The 15,870-nt window shown below is 50.0% G+C and overlaps 1 protein-coding gene across 4 annotated transcripts in view; it reads right to left on the bottom strand.

Moving 5' to 3' along the window:
- PPFIBP1 (PPFIA binding protein 1) overlaps nt 1-10,371 on the bottom strand; it is a 183,965-nt gene extending 173,594 nt beyond the window's left edge. Inside the window, exon 1 of one of the 4 annotated variants that reach the window (XM_025194367.1) lies at nt 10,249-10,371. The gene's annotated coding sequence lies outside the window, so the exon portion shown is untranslated. Of the gene's footprint in view, nt 1-10,064; nt 10,198-10,248 lie in introns of those variants that run through there. The other 3 variants (XM_025194369.1, XM_025194366.1, XM_025194368.1) reach the window with 3 other exon arrangements.
- Nucleotides 10,372-15,870: the final 5,499 nt, after the last annotated feature.

The following is a 15,870-nucleotide window of genomic DNA, read 5'->3' on the forward strand; positions in this document are numbered from 1 at the left end:
AGAGTGCCATCCACCGATGGTGCAACCCCATTTGGGGTTGCAACCCAGTTTGGGAACCACTGATCTAAAAGAAGGACCACGCCCTCATTTTGATTTTGATATTGACCTTCTCTGGAACACTGGGCAAGAGACATGATCTTTCAGGGATAATATTTTACCTCTCCTGGTATACTAAGATTAAAAATAGAAGTGCAGTATAAATTCTATATATTAACACCAATTTCTGAAAGTGCCTTTGGCCATCTCTAAGCAGGTTCATCTCTGTTTTCAAGTCTTGCTTAGTGGTTTCATATCAGTGGAGTCTAATTCACAACTCACCCAGGGGACTTATTTCCAATTTCCACTAAGGTCAACAGAGTTAGCAACGGTTATGTGATCACCTACTGACAAATCAGCTGATGGAAGGAGCACAGGGATCAAAAATGTTGTGAAAAAGGGATGATGCAACATAACCAGTAGCATTAGCCAGCTCTACAAAATAGATTAAGAAAAAACATAGGTGGGATGACACTTCCTTACTCACTTAATTAGACATCTAACTCTGATTTGGCCTTTGAAAAATCTCTCCATAGACCAGGGGTGTCCAACCTTTTTGAATGTGGGGCTGGATCACGAACTTTTTATTCACCCAGTGGGCCGGCGAGCCATATTCAAAGACCTCAGAGGAAGTGACATCACATCAGGAAGCGATGTCACGTGACCTTTGACACCAATGAAGTTGCAGGAAGTGACAATGAAATGCGTCTGGAAATGTGCACACGTGTTGCAGCAGACAGAGGCAAAGCAGCTATTGGGATGTGCTGGGAAGCACACACACGTGCACATACACGCACGCACGCACACACGCAGCCCCAACCCGGCCCCGAGGAACCCCCAGCTCCGCACAGGAACTTACCCCGTGCCTCCGTCCACCACGCATGCCGGCAGAGCACAAGCTATGCTACAGGTCCCCCGGCCACGTGCCGGGGGCAAGGGGCGGAACCCATCCCCAGCTCGTCCAATCAGGCCCGGCTGGCCCAGCCGCACTTTGCACAACCCTCAGGGCAGCAGGACCCGGCTCACTGAAGAGCCGGGCCCCACAGCGGTAAACAGCTCCCCTCCCCACCGCCTGGGGCCCGCGGGCCAGCCCTGCCCGCCTCGCCACTGCCCCGCCGCCGAAACTCCTTGCCAGCGCCGCCGTGGGCCAGATAGAATGGCGCTGCGGGCCATAGACTGTTAGCACTTCAAGACAAGGGAGCGTTATCTTGCTGAAGTGTCACAACCAACTCCAGAGCAAGCCCACTTTTGAAGTAACTAGTAGTAGCGAGTTCCTGCTATTTAGGTAGATCAGTGTTCAGCTGAAGTATGTAAAGTTACCAGGGGTTTTTGGCAGTTTGTATTTACGAGACTACAATATAATCAAGTCTCTCCTGGAAATTCTCCCACATGGAAACACTGTAATTGTAGCAGTCAGTCAAAACTTTTGAAGCTGTCTTGAATATACTATCCTGCTGATATGCATACCACTGTCAGGAGATCTGTGCGCTGTGGCCCTGGTTACAGGGAGCTTTTTAAACTAAAAGCACGAAGACTCAGTAGGGAGGCACATAGCTGGCAGCTTTACTGTGTCCAAGCCACATGAGTTTTCACAGGGTGTACAGTTAGCCATTACACAGCCTGTCACAACCTGACTATCACTACTGCTTTTGTGAGAACAACCCCATGTCCCAAACACGACTGTGGGCTCACTATACTAGATGCTTATTTTCCTTTGTTTCTCTTGGGTCTTGGTCTGCAGAGTCAGCGATGTACTTTGTTTGCCTGAAGCAGGTTTATGAGGGTGAAATTGGTTTCTTATTCCCGGTTCCCTATTCCCAGTTCCTTTTTCAAAGCTAATCTAGACCCAATAAAAACTTGTTATTAATGAAGTGCACATCCTAAAGAGAGAGAATTTCATTAGCTGTGCATATGTATGAATTAATATGTAGAATAATATCCCACATCAAGTACACAGCCCTAAACGGGACCTAAATGGGATTTGGATGGGATTATGGGGCAAAATACTTCTTGGGCCACCCCAAATTTCATGGCGATGCCACTGGGGGACTGTTCCAAAGAACCCTGACCACAATTCCACCGGGCCCAAAGCACAGTTTGGCCGTTCCAGGGTGCCAGCTAACAGCCCCCATGCCACTATATTAAGTATAATGGCTTGAATAAGAAATTGGCTTTCGGGCTGTGATTATGGCTAGAAATTCTCCTTGGGCCAACCATCAGAATACCTCTGTGCCACCGAGGGACTGTCCTGGACATCTGTGACCAGAGACTTGCCTGGCCCAAAGTGCAGTTTGGCCATGCCAGGCTGCCAACAGACAGCACCCCAGCCACTGTGCTAAGTGTATGGACCCCAATAAGGAACTCTGGTCAGGGATGTCCAGGGAAGTGCACCGGTGCCACAGAGTGAAAGTGTGGGGTGGCCAAGAAGGATTTCCATTTCTAATCCCAGGCCAAAAAGAGTTCCCTATTCAAGTCACTGTCCTCAGTACAGTTGCCGGAAGAGCTATCACAGTGGCTTGGGTACTGTCGTTTGGCAGCCTGGCACAGCCAAACCGCACTTTGGGCCAGGCATGTCTCTGTTCAGAGATGTGGTCTTGGGTGGCCCAAGAAGGATTTCTGAGTATAATCCCAGCCCAAAATCCAGTTCCTTATTTGAGTCCAGATACTTGGCATAGTGGCTGGGGTGCTGCCTGTCGCCAGCCTGGAACAGCAAAACCGCACTTTGGACTGAGCAAGTCTCTTGTCAGAAACATCCAGGACAGTCTGCCACAGAAGCATGGCATAGGGTGGCCCAAGAAGGATTTGTGGCTGTAATCCCAGCCCAAAATCCAGTCCCTTATTCAGGTCCATGTACTTAGCACAGTGGCTTGGGTGCTGTTAGTTGGCAGCCTGGCACGGCCAAACCGTGCTTTCGGCTGGGCGGGACTGTGGTCAGGGTTCCTTAGGACCATCCCCCAGTGGCATCGCCACAAAATTTGGGGTGGCCCAAGAATTATTTTCTCCCATAATTCCATCCTAATCTGGCCTTCATTTAGGGCTCTGTACTTGGTGTGGGATATTATTTTACATATTAGTTAGTACATTCTGTCTCTTTAGGATGTGCAATTTGTTAATAAGTTTTTATTGGGTCACAATTAGCTTTGAAAAAAAGGAACCGGGAACCAGGAATAAGGAATAAGGAACCGGGAATAAGGAACCAACTTCAGCCTCATAGCAGGCTTGCTCTTGACCACATTCCTAGAAAAAACCGTTAGCCCTTACCTCCTCTCAAAGCCAGGTTGCTTTCAGAACATTAACAATGGTTGTCATAGTTTACCCGTGTGTGGCACACAACCACCACCATGCCAACACCTGACTTGTCAACACTAAATGGGTTAGGCAAAGACCAAAGCACTCTGGGCTAGCCAGTTTCCAGATGACAACAGCAACCAATTCCAGGACTCGGGGTAGCCTCTCACAACAATGTGCCATAGCAATGGAGGGCTGGGGCCAGTTTCTCAGACTGCTCCCTGAAGGTGGTGGTAAAAATCCCCGAGTCACTCCTGGTCACCTTGCACATGACCTGCCTACACATGACCCCATCACTTCATGCTTTTGGACCTGCACTGGTCAACACTGGTTGGAATCTGCACCTATCACAATCAGCATTACCCTTCTCCCCTGTGCCACTGACCAGCCAGCCTCCAATCTGACCACCACCTACCACTCCTGCCTTTTAAGAGCTGCAAAGTGCTGCCAACACATGTCCTCCATCATGTCTCATAACTGCACTCTGTTGCAGTAATGGTGCAGCCAAAAGCAAAAAAAAAAAAAAAAGTCACTGTGCCATGCCAGATCCACGGTTGACAGCGACTGAAAAGGGCAGAAGTGTGCAGCATGTTTTATAGCCAGAAATGCTTTAGTTTGCTGTGTCAGGGGGTTAAGGGCACTTCCACAAACGGAGTTGGAAGGGGGAGACACGCTGTCCCACAATACACCAGGAAACTATTTCTAGAGTGGTTCAGTTTTGCAAGGGGGAAAGAACCATGAGAAAAGGCTCCAAAACTTCCAGCATCTCACCTAAATAACAGCAGTACTAGTGTGGACACAATTACTTGCACAAGTGCAGTTCTGCAGGGTGGATGCTTGCAGACAAGCTCAGTTCTTCTGACCCAGCTCTGCAATGAAGGTCACCTAATGGGATACAGTTCATGCCACAAAGAACGTGGGGTCTCCATGTTAAATCTGAGATGGATTATCTGCAAAACATTTGTTTAAACTCCTGGGGGTCAGCAGGTAATGGACGTTCAAGAGTTTTAAGCAGAACTGAAGTTCAATGATTGTTAGCAATGGCAACAAAACACAAACCCAGATGGACACGCATCAAAATTGGGAAAGTGTTCAGCTCTGGATTCTACCGCTGTGGCTCTGACATTCCTATGAGAGTTAATGCATAAAACTGCCTTCTTCATAGGAAGAATGCTTCTAAAACTGAAGCAATGTCATTGAAACTAGAGAATCAATGAAAGATCCCTGCTGGCAGATCCCTGCCGCCCTGCTCCCCTCCATGCTATCTGGTGTGGCTGGGGACAGACGAGGCACATGGGGACCTCCTAGTGGCTGCTTGCTCCATGCTGCCCCAGGTGATATGCCTCCTGCACATGGGGCTGCACTGAGGGAAGCAGCACAGGGCTCCACCACTCAAAGCAGTTGCAGGCACAGGAGGAGCGGCAGGGGGGCAAGGAGATCCTGGCGCAGTCCCGCTGTTCCCAGCCGTGCCAGTTCTTGCCTGTGGAGCTACTGTGGCCCCATGGGAGGAAAGCAGGGAGGGAGCTCAAGCCCACAGCCTGCCCCCCACACAGATCTGGGGGCACAGGTCCCCCCTGTTCCCCTGGAGTGAGCACAGCCGCTGGGAGCCAGCCCTGGCCCAGACAGCAGCAGGCAGCAGCAATGGGGGAGCCAGCTGCATGCTCCTGCTGCAGCTGCCTTCTGTTGAAAGCAGGGAGTTGTGGACCTGGGTCCCTGGTCCCATAGCCCTGGCAGCTGGGGCCCCCTCTGGGAGCAAGGGGGCTGTTGTGGGGGCAAAGAGAAGCACCAGTAGGGCTGGGGAAGCTGTGGGAGGGAAGTGAGGGGCACCAGCAGGGCTGGGCTTGCTTTTTTTTTTTTAATCACAGAAAGCCAGGATCCCTGTTGATGAGCAATACCATGCACAGCCAATTAACTCAGGAGCAGGCAAATATTTTGGCTGGCGGGCCACTTAATGAGTTTTAGTGAGCTGTTGAGGGCCACATACACAATCTTACAGAAGATACCATTTTAACAAATTTATAGATTAAAAAAAAACAAATTACATACCAAAAAAATCAAGTGTCTACTATAATATATTTTTATTTTTAAAAAAAAGATTATCCTGATTCTGCTTGGGTTTTTTGGGGTTTTTTTTTTTTTTTTAAGGGCTTAAAAGTGTGTATACAAAGCCTCATCTTTAGGAAACGAGAGAAATATTTCACTTGTATTTTAAAAGGGGGGGAAAATCATTCTATTTACAGGCAATCTAAAATAGGAAAAAGCTGCTGTCTGTGTTCTTGAATGAAGAGACTGAGTGTAGCAAGACATTTACATGTACTGTTGAGAGAAGAGCAAATGGTATGTTTTTGTAAGTGGTTTTTAGATCATTTAACTTCTGAACTGTAAGGATATGCAACCACCCGCAGATGCCACTGGCAGCATCAGCAGCAGCCAGCAGCAATCACCCGCAGGCACCGCCGGCAGCATCAGCAGTGCTTTTCTCAGGGGTGCACCGCCAACCTCAGGGTGTGCATGTGCACCTCCTATGCGTTGCCAATGATAGAGGCAACTGCATAATAGCTCAAAATGGAAGTCTTACTCTTATGTATTGTGGTGATAGGGGGAGGGGTGCATGTGTGTCTGGGGGCTATGCATGTGCTAGGTCCTGGGAGCTGGCAAAGGAAGGGAGGAAGGAGGGGCAGGGGAACATGCAACAGAGCTTGTTTGGCCAGGGTGCAGATATGTTCTGCCCCAGCCTGTGGCTGCACCCCACAGCATTCCTTTTGGAGTGGAGCCCTATCCACTGCCACTTGGGACAGCTTGAGCCATGCTCCTGTCCTGGCCCCGGCCAGCATGCACAGCTTCCTGGCAGGACTACTGCCGCAGTCACCCAGGTACTACTCAGGTCCCCCAGCCTCCAGCGCAACAGAGGGAAGCCATCGGGAGGCGCACCAGGCAGCAGATGCCCAGCCAGACAAGTGAGGAAGCTGCAGCAAGGCAGCTCCTGCTCCAGCATGTGGGGCTTCAGCTCCCAGATACCTTCCACCCACTCAACTGCCTACAGATGGCTGCTCATCACACCAGTAAGGTGAAGTGCATGAAAGGCAGCTGGGAGCTGCAGCTGGAGCCCCACATGCTGGAACGGGAGTCACCCAGCTGAAGTTTCTCCTTCACCTGGCTGGGCATCTGCTGCCCAGTGCCTGTCCCCACAGCCTCTCTGCACTACCTGCTGCCTAGAGCTGGACAGCAGGGGCAGGAAGAGGAGGAGCCACTAGATGCAAGAGCTTGCTCAGCGACAAACCCAGAAGTGGACTGGAATTACTTCCAGTCCACTTCCGGGGCTGCCAGGGAGCAAGCTGCCCGCCCCCCCCAGCTCAGCAATCAGCCACAGAGGGACCCCGGGTGCCCCCCCAGACCCAGTAGGCACCAGTCACCAAGCTGGGAGGGCACTCCCATGTACTCTCCGAAGGATATGGAAGCGGATCGGAAGTGCTTCTGGTCCACTTCCAGGTCTGCTGCCGAGTGCACCCCACCATCACAGCACTCACGAGTCCCTGTTACCTAGAGGTATGTAGAAAAAACATTTTAAAGCTGTGTCTATGTCCGAATCTCCGAATCAGAACCCTCTGAATTGATTCAATTCGGAGAGATTAAAGGGTCCTCCGATTCGATTCGGATTCAAAGAATCGCCACCTAATTGGACCAAATCTCTGCCAAATCAAATCAGGGACCGAAACTTCACACAGCCCTAGATCCCATCAGTCAGCAGACCAGGTCCAGACTGTGGGCCGTATTTTGCCCATCCCTGAGCTAAATGAACCCATTTTTTTTTTATTAAGCTGATTAACTGATAATGTCACCCATGCTATAGAGCTTTTTTAGAAAAGTATGTTTAAGCATGTTTCTATAGAGACTGAGCCCTGCGACACACACATGAAGCATTGTCATCTACAGTCCAGAGACAGAGAAAGGAGGCAGTGAGTTTAAGTCAAGTCAGGAGCAGGAAAGAGAACCCAGCTCTCCTGGTTCCAAATCCAGTGCTCAAACCCAAGACAGTGCTGCCTCATTGCATGTGTTGGTTTTACTGAACTCTACACCCATGATGTTACCAAAAAATAAATAAAATAGAAGTGTTATTTGTCCTTCCAAAATGTACATCCTTAAGCTATGACTGTTGCCTGTAATAGAAGCAATAAATCTGGGTCTGGCACACCAAGACATCTTACTGTCAGCTATCTGATCATTTAAGCATGAAAAATTTTACACTTGGAATGACCCATTTTTATTGTTTCGTTTTTTTTCGGAATGCAGGCACTTGTTTTGCTCAACCCTGCTGACAGTTCAGTGCATGCCATGACAGATAATTCACATGTTTTACTTCTGAAATCATGATTTGGTCTAAAACAAAAAGAACCAGCAAAATCTTTGAAGGCTCCCTAGATAACTGGGCCATGACTCTTGAACACAGATATGTGCCTTTGCACAAGAGCTGTACCATTTCAACTATACTGTGTATACACTGGGGCAAGCATACACACTAGTAAAACTATTTCAGAAAAAAAATAAATAGAGCCAAATTACCAAATTAATTATGCCAGTGCAAACATGATGATAAAGAAACAGCTCAAGGGGCACTGAATATTTTAATTTCATGATGCCTCTAACTTGGGGAGTCCTACTGAATCCTGAAAATACAAGAGAGCTTAACCCAAGCTGACTTCCCACCCCCTTCCTAAAAGCTGTGCAATACCCCAGCTTGTGACTTTCTAAAAATACATGCTGGTGCCCACAGCCTGGCAGTCTTTTAAATACAGATCCACACTCATCCCTCCAGTCATAAAGCAGTTAATCATCTTCTAGCAAAAGATGTATGGCACACTTATAATTAGCCCTTTCTAATCAACTTCAGACTTAGAGCCTATTAAGAAGCAGTCATTTAGCAAACAGAGTTGGCGACATCTAAATGTTGTCATCACCTGTTTGCCTTCCTCCCCTGCTCATCCAGAGCATGCTGAACTGAAAATAAATCGCATCTCATTTTCATTCCTGACTGCTAGGGAGGGAACCATTCTATATACACCACATTGGTGCCAGGAATCTGGGGGCCAACTCGGGACTTATTCATGGCAAAACAGATTCCAGCTCCCTCGTGGAACTGGCAGAAGCAGAGATGATAGGGAGTTACTTTCCTTTAAGAACAAGCAACTGGCACTGGAAATGTGATTCATGGAACTGTGCTCAAACTCAGGCTGATGGGGAAGGAATGGCCTGCAAATACACATACAACAGCCTTTCACAAAAACTGACTGTTTAATGTGTCAGGGTGTTTTTAAGCCTTCCCAGAGGCATTGGGTGTTGGCTACAACCAAGTCTGGGAACTTTGCCTGGGGTGTAATACTCCTGCTGGGACTGAAGCCAGGGGTTCTGGCTAGAGGGTCTTGCCTCTGCTCAGGGTCAGACTGACTGCCACATCTGGAGTCAGAAAGGAATTTTGCCTCCATGGCCAGATTACTACAGACTGGGGGGTTCTTGCCTTCCTCTGTAGCAGGGGGCATAGCTGTGCCTGTTGAGTGTATACTGAAACCAACATTTAATAGAAGCAGGACATTGGCTGCCATGTTCCCTCTGCTTTACCTGTAGCTGGTTAGGGTGTTTGATCTACATTGTACCAGGGTTGACAGTAGTCTTGTTACGGATTGTATGGGACGTTTTGGATAGGGCTGATCCTGCCTCAGGCACAGGGTTGCACTAGATCAGCATTTCTCAACCTGTGGGTAGCAACCCAAAAGTGGGTCACAAGAATATATGAAAGGGTCGCCAAGAAACTTTAAAAATGGATTTTCCTTTAAAGGAGGAAAATGTGGGAAACTGTGGGTATTCCTTTCAGGCTGGCAGAGTTCCAGCCTGCGAGGGGATGCTTGGGGCCCCCACCTGCCCCACACACTGGGGAGCTGGGGCCTGGGAGCAGCGGGTCAGGAGTGAGGGGCACTGGGTCAGAACTGGCCATGGATGTTTACAAATGGGTCCTGCTACAAAAGAGGTCGAGAACCACTGCCCTAGGTGACCTCCAGGCAGGACCTGGATGTTTCTTAGCCATCTCAGAATGAGCGTTAGACAATTTAAGGCAAACCTGTGCTCTTGGGGCCTTTCCAATGACGCTGGCTGCAGCAGCAGTGCTCGAGCTCAAACAGCCTACCACATAAGCTATGAACATCCTTACCTTCAGGCACCCACGATCTTATTGCCACAGACCACTCTATAACTAGCCATCCGGCCCTCACACTCCCCAACACACCAGCACTTGCTTCATCCCCCTCAACGTCCCTGGAGGTCCCTGCTAGCCCTGCTTCTCTAGGACTTCACCACCTCCAAAGAGGCAAATCTCCAAGAGGATCCATCTCCAAAGAGGCAAAAGCCAAGCCCAGAGGAACATGTGCAGGTGTTTCACAAGGCCGGAAAAGGCTCACTCCCTGCCAGCCTGCACCAGGCAGAAAAACCACATCCCCATTTTTTGGGGGTGGTGTCAGAGGGTGGAGCCTCCCCGCTTCCCCACTAAGCAGTAGCCACCGTCCTGAGAGCTATCTGCGCTGCTGCCTTCCCTTCCCGCCCCAGGCCAAGGACAAGCAGCCCCCTCCGGGCTACCAGGCGCGGGGGACTCAGTGCAAGAAGGAGCCGCGGAGGAAGTCGGAGGCAGGAAAAATTTTTCCGGCAGGAGAGGAGCTGGCTCCGCTACCGTGGGGGGAGGGGGAAGCACAGCTCACCTCAGCACCTCCTGGGCGTATATGGAAACCGAGCAGTCGGGATCTGCAGCCCTGGAGGTTTTTAAGCCCGAGGGAGACAAAGCCCGGGCTGGAGGTGCGGGGGGCACTTTGCACCGAGGGGGCGAGCGGCGGGCGCAGCTGGGGCCCGCAGGCTAGGAAGGGGGCACCCCCCAGAGCCGCTTACCTGCGCGCGGGGCCGCGGCGGAACTTCTACTTTTACTTCTACTTCTACTTCTACTTGCTGCTGCCACCGCCGCCCAGCCCTGGCGTCCGCGCCGCGCCCGCGAGCCAGGCCGCCACAGGGCGGGCGCTGACGTCAGGCCTCGGCCCAAGTACCTCCCCCACGGGGGGCAGGGTTCTCGCGGATTGGGCCGGGCGGGAGTCACTCAGGGCGGGGGACAGAGCCCGGGGGTTCGTCCCGGTAGCTGAGGCTGGGGTGAGCTTGCGGCCAGCTGCAGCCTCAGCGTTGGGGGAGCGGGGACGGTGGGGCAGCCGGCAACCGCCACACGCGAAGCTTCCCCACACACGCAGTATCAACTTGCACGCACGCACACATGGGGCACATCTCCCCCCCCATACACAGCATCAACTTGCACGCACACACACGGCAGCACTTCCTCCCTCCGCCACACACACACACACACACACACGCAGAGCATAAGCTACCACCTCCCCGGACCCGACGGCATCAACTTCCCCACTTCCCCCACCTCTGCTGCTCCAGACAGACCCCGGTGCCCTGCAAGAAGGTGCCTCCACACAAGGCACCTTTGGAAAGGGCCATGAGGGGCTTGGGCCGTGCTCTGTCCCCTCATCTTGTCCCTATGGGCCTCCCAGAGGCGCAGTTATTATCAAGGAGGCTGGCAGCAGCTCTCTTCCGGCAGCCCTGCCCGCTCGGGCACAAAACACGTACTAGGCACAGATCAGTTTCCTCCCCTAAAGGGGCGAGGATGTTTCTGGCTAACACCGTTCACCATCTCTAGCAGGATGTATGAAGAGTTCAAGTTGATTCCAAACTACATCTGCAGCCTATTCACTATTCAGCCCACAGTTTGCCCACTTCTAGTCAGAGCTCCTCTGGAAGATCAATTAAACTAGCTACTTCACTGCCTGTGGGAGAATGGCTCCACTTCTGATCCTAATGCTGCTCAGTGCCAGCAATGAGCGTCTTGCCCTCCAAAGCTTATCTAACTCCATTCCAACTATGCAGCTGGTCCTATTAAAGGTATTACCTGAATAAATCCTTGCCTCTTGCTTCGTTCTGAAGTCACTGGTGTTGTTTCATGAGTCCCCTTGCTGTTCCTGGTAGATCCCTTACTGAAATCATGACTAATTGCTGTGTTCAGCCTGAGGATCTAAAGCTCCCACTACACATGCGGACAAAAGTGCAATGGAATCTAATGCGCAATCAAGACAATCGTGCCTCCTGCCATGCCACGTGCATAGCAGGAGGCATGATTGTGGGATCACGCATTAGATCTCATCGCGCCTTATTACCTAGGATCGGGGCAAGAAGCAGGCTCCTGTGGCTGACAGCCCTACACACCCCAGTCTGAGGGGCTCCCAGCCACGAGGACACCCCGCCCCACCCCGGGCTGTGGGATCATGGCAGCAACAATCCCCATGCCTGGGGGTGAAACCCCCAGCCTGGGGGATCACAACTACTGCGATCCTCCAGGCTTGGGAGTTTCACGCTGAGCCAGGGGTTGGCAATGTTTTTGGCCAGAGTGCCAAAAACACCCCAACCCTTACCCATCAACTTCCCCACTTGGACTTGGAGTGCCAGGGGATGACCATGGGGGAGCTATAAGGGACCCGATTCTCACTGCTGGTGGTAGATGCATGCACACCTCCAGGAGGATTGCAGGGGAGGGGCCAGGGTTGCACTGCTCCCAGGTGTGCATGCAGCCACTGCTGCCATAGTGACCAGCCGGGACACCAAAGCCTAGTGCAGCTGGTTGCACCCTCCTGGCTGCAGCCAGCCTGGCTCTGGGCAGCTGCTGCCATCCACAAAGCCAAAGCTGCTGACAGCAGGGCTTGCTGTCTCCAGGCTGCCTGCAGCCAGTAGCCAGGGCTCAATGGCTGGGGGGGATTAGCCTGGGCTCTATGGCTGGTGGCAACTGCCCAGAGCCCAGGCTAGCTGTGGTGTGCCTAGCAAAATGGCCTCACATGCCATGCTCTGGCACACATGCAAGGGGTTGCAGACCCCTGCACTGGGCGTGTTGCACCCCTGTAGCTGAGAGCTGACAGGGATCTCAGAGTTCCTATAGACATGTGGGCAGCCTGTTCCAAAGCAATGGAAATCCAGCACATCAGAGACAATTCTGCTGGGTCATGGAAATTGATGTGCTCTGGCTGCTTTCTGCATCACGTGCATCAGTGTCCCTGCGCTGAAAAACTGACAGCAGGATGCTTGGAAATAAAACACATTCAATGAGCATTAGTTCAAAGTGCCATGCTGCTTATTTTTGCAGTGCAGAGATGCTGATACATGACACACGGGCGCTTTTAATTAGCACAGCTCGCTAATTAAAGCACCCAGTACACCCAGAGCATGTGTAAAAATGCCCTCAGCTGCAGGGGAGACCTTGCTACATGTGCAAATTAAAGCTGGATAGCGTGGAAGAAGAAAACCCCAGGCCTTAATTTCTACTGACTTGTTGAGTTAGTGCACTATTTGCTAATGATTGCTTTTTCCCCGTCTATTTTGCAATCTGCTCTTTCTCCCGCCCTTTTTCCCTTGTTGAGCTGAGTAGACCTATGAGGTCACAGTCTATGCCCTCTTGCAAGTTTCTGGTTCAAACCAGTTTTTCTTTGACTTGGTATATCTTGTGTCATGTGACCTGAATTGAAACATAAAAGGCTTGCTTCAATTGTCTGGGTGGCATGTGGGACTGATAAGAGGAAGTTCTGTCTGTCCGGTGCTCTCCCCTGCAGCTGCTTGTAAATAAAGGTCTCTGACAACTTCGTGACCAAACAATAGAGTGAAGCCTGTTTCTTCCACAATTCTTGGTGCCGTGACTCGGGTGGCAACGCCCAGCTGTGAGTACCGACAGGCTTGTGGACCGTTCCCCTCTGAAACCCCAGGTGCCAAATCAAGTTAAGAGACCTTTTGAAATCTCTACAGGGGTTTTCGGTGGAGGACTGCCCGTACAGGTCGGAGAAACCAGTTCGAGCTTACACCATCCGAACTTTTGAAATACAAACTTGTCAGACACTCTAAAGGGTTTGTATGAAACCGGTTTACAATTAAAAGAGTAAAAGGAAAAGTCTAGACTAAGGAATATAGAAACCTGGGGAATATTGTGAGAGTTTTCCATGGTATCGCTGACCAAGGCTGGGACTAAAGAAATATTCTTGAACCCCGTGCCTCAGCGCAGAAGTTTCCTTGTGCGAAAGGAAAGAGCCGCTGACCAGGTCTGAGACTAAGGCTGGGTCTAGCCGCCCCAAGGCTGTCTAGAAAGGCAGACTTGAAAGCAAGGGGGCCCAACTGGAACCTCATGACCCAGCGGACGAGTTTATCCTTTCCCCATCCACGGAAACTGTCTGGGTAACCGGCGGCTGATGTGACCAAATAACTGTTATGACGTCGCTTTGTGCGCTGCCCTCAGTTCAAAATTGGCACATCAAGTCCCTTACCCTCTTCCCTGTGTGAATGCCCTGTGTGAATTGAGGGATGGGGGGCTCTGGGTCAAAGGATGTCCCAACCCTGCCAAAAGAAACCCCAGCAGGTTATATGTATGCGCATTATGGTCAAAAGTCATGTAAGTTTTTAAATAAATAGAATTGGTATACCAGGGATAACCCTCCAAAACAACTTCCTTCAGAAGGAACTTTTGATCTTGATAAACTGATCCACCTCTGAAAAGTTCTAGAGTCACGAGGTAGCAAGTACCCTCAAACTCAATGGGATGTCTATTTTGACTGGTATGAAGAAGGTAGTAAGAGGCAACAAGAATCCCGGGTAAGGAGTCTTAAGGACTCCCAAGAAAAACTAAAAGCAGAAATTAAGCAATTGAAAAACGGATATAGCCCTGGCCAGGCTAATCTTCCCTCAGCACCTCCTACCCCTTTATATCCCCAACTAACTCATAAGACCGAGACCGAGAATGAGTCTGTAGAAGATATTCTAGAAAGTACTTCTTGTTTGGCCCAACCACCACCTTAACCCCGAACACCTTCCACCTGAATTGGAAACTCCACCTTGTAGTCCGGAGGGCGCTTCTGCAGGCTCATATTCCCCTGTAGGTTTAAATAATAGTCGCCCTAAAAAGGGCACTATTATTCAAGTACCGTTGCGCCAATTACCAGGTGCACAAGGCTTGGTAATGGTACATGCCCCTTGGACACCTGGAGAGTTAAGAAATCTAGTTAAAGAATTTCCTAACATCAGAGAAAAGCCCCAGAAATTTAAAGACAAGCTCCAAACTGTTATTAACTGTTACAACCCTACATGGTCTGATATGAACCAACTTTTACGTGCTGTACTTCCTTCTAAAGTCTGACAACGCCTAACAGATGAGGCAGACTGGCCACAGCAAGACCCTAGTCATGAGACAGATCTTGCTCGACACCATTTACTAGAAGCCATATCTGTTGTATGTCCTAAGAAAACTGACTGGGCTAAAATTAATAATTGTAAACAGAATAAAAGAGAGTCTCCAGCAGACTATTTAGACCAACTCAAAGAAGTTTTTGAAAGACACTCGGGAATAAATGAAGCTACCCAAAATGCTCAGGAAGCAATTGCAGCCGCATTTGTCCAAGGCCTACAGCCTAAATTAGGAGACCAATTGCATAACATCTGTGTGGGCTGGCAAACAAAACCATTAAACGAACTAGTTACAATAGCCAACCACTGTTTAGCGTGTCAGGAAAGAAAGAAAGAAAATAATGAAGCCCAGTTAACGGCTTTGCAACTTCAAACTTATCACCCCAGAGGACGAGGACGGGGAAAAGGGAATTTATGAGGCCGAGGAAGGGGACGTGGGTGCTGGCAGACGAATGTTTCCTCCATTGACCATTCTTCCTGTTTTTACTGTGGTCAAACCGGTCATTGGAAAGGAGGATGTCCCAACAGACCGCATACCTCTACCCCTTCAACAGGAAACTCTGCAGATCAACAACATCAGCAATTCTCCCTGCCTCTTCCCCAAAATTCTTTATCTCAATATTAGGACTGCCTGAGGGATAGTAACTTCATCCTTTCACCGGTCTTACCCATTGATCAGTCTGGACCCTTTGTAGAATGTACCGTAGCAGGGAAAAGGGTAACTTGCCTTGTTGACACAGGGGCAAGCCGTTCCGCTTTGCGTCTTTTTGATCTTCCCGATCCACTTCTTTCCAATGCTGTAGTTAATGTTTCGGCATTTCTAACCAAGTAATTTCTCATCCTGTAACTCAACCCTTGTCGGTCTTACCCATTGATCAGTCTGGACCCTTTGTAGAATGTACCGTAGCAGGGAAAAGGGTAACTTGCCTTGTTGACACAGGGGCAAGCCGTTCCGCTTTGCGTCTTTTTGATCTTCCCGATCCACTTCTTTCCAATGCTGTAGTTAATGTTTCGGCATTTCTAACCAAGTAATTTCTCATCCTGTAACTCAACCCTTGTCCGTTACTCTTGGTCCTATCTCTGACCACCTTCCTTTTAAGCCCTTTTACCCCTGTTAATCTTTTAGGTCGTAACCTACTTTGTAAACTTGGTTGTACTATTTATTGCACAGTGGATGGAGTTCTCCTTGAAGTACCAGCAAAAAACAAATGTGCAGTTCTTGCTGCTATGATTGAACTAGCAATCCCACCTATT

This window comes from Alligator sinensis, unplaced genomic scaffold (assembly GCF_000455745.1).
Source record: "Alligator sinensis unplaced genomic scaffold, ASM45574v1 scaffold696_1, whole genome shotgun sequence".
In the NCBI taxonomy this organism is placed as follows: Eukaryota; Metazoa; Chordata; order Crocodylia; family Alligatoridae; genus Alligator; species Alligator sinensis.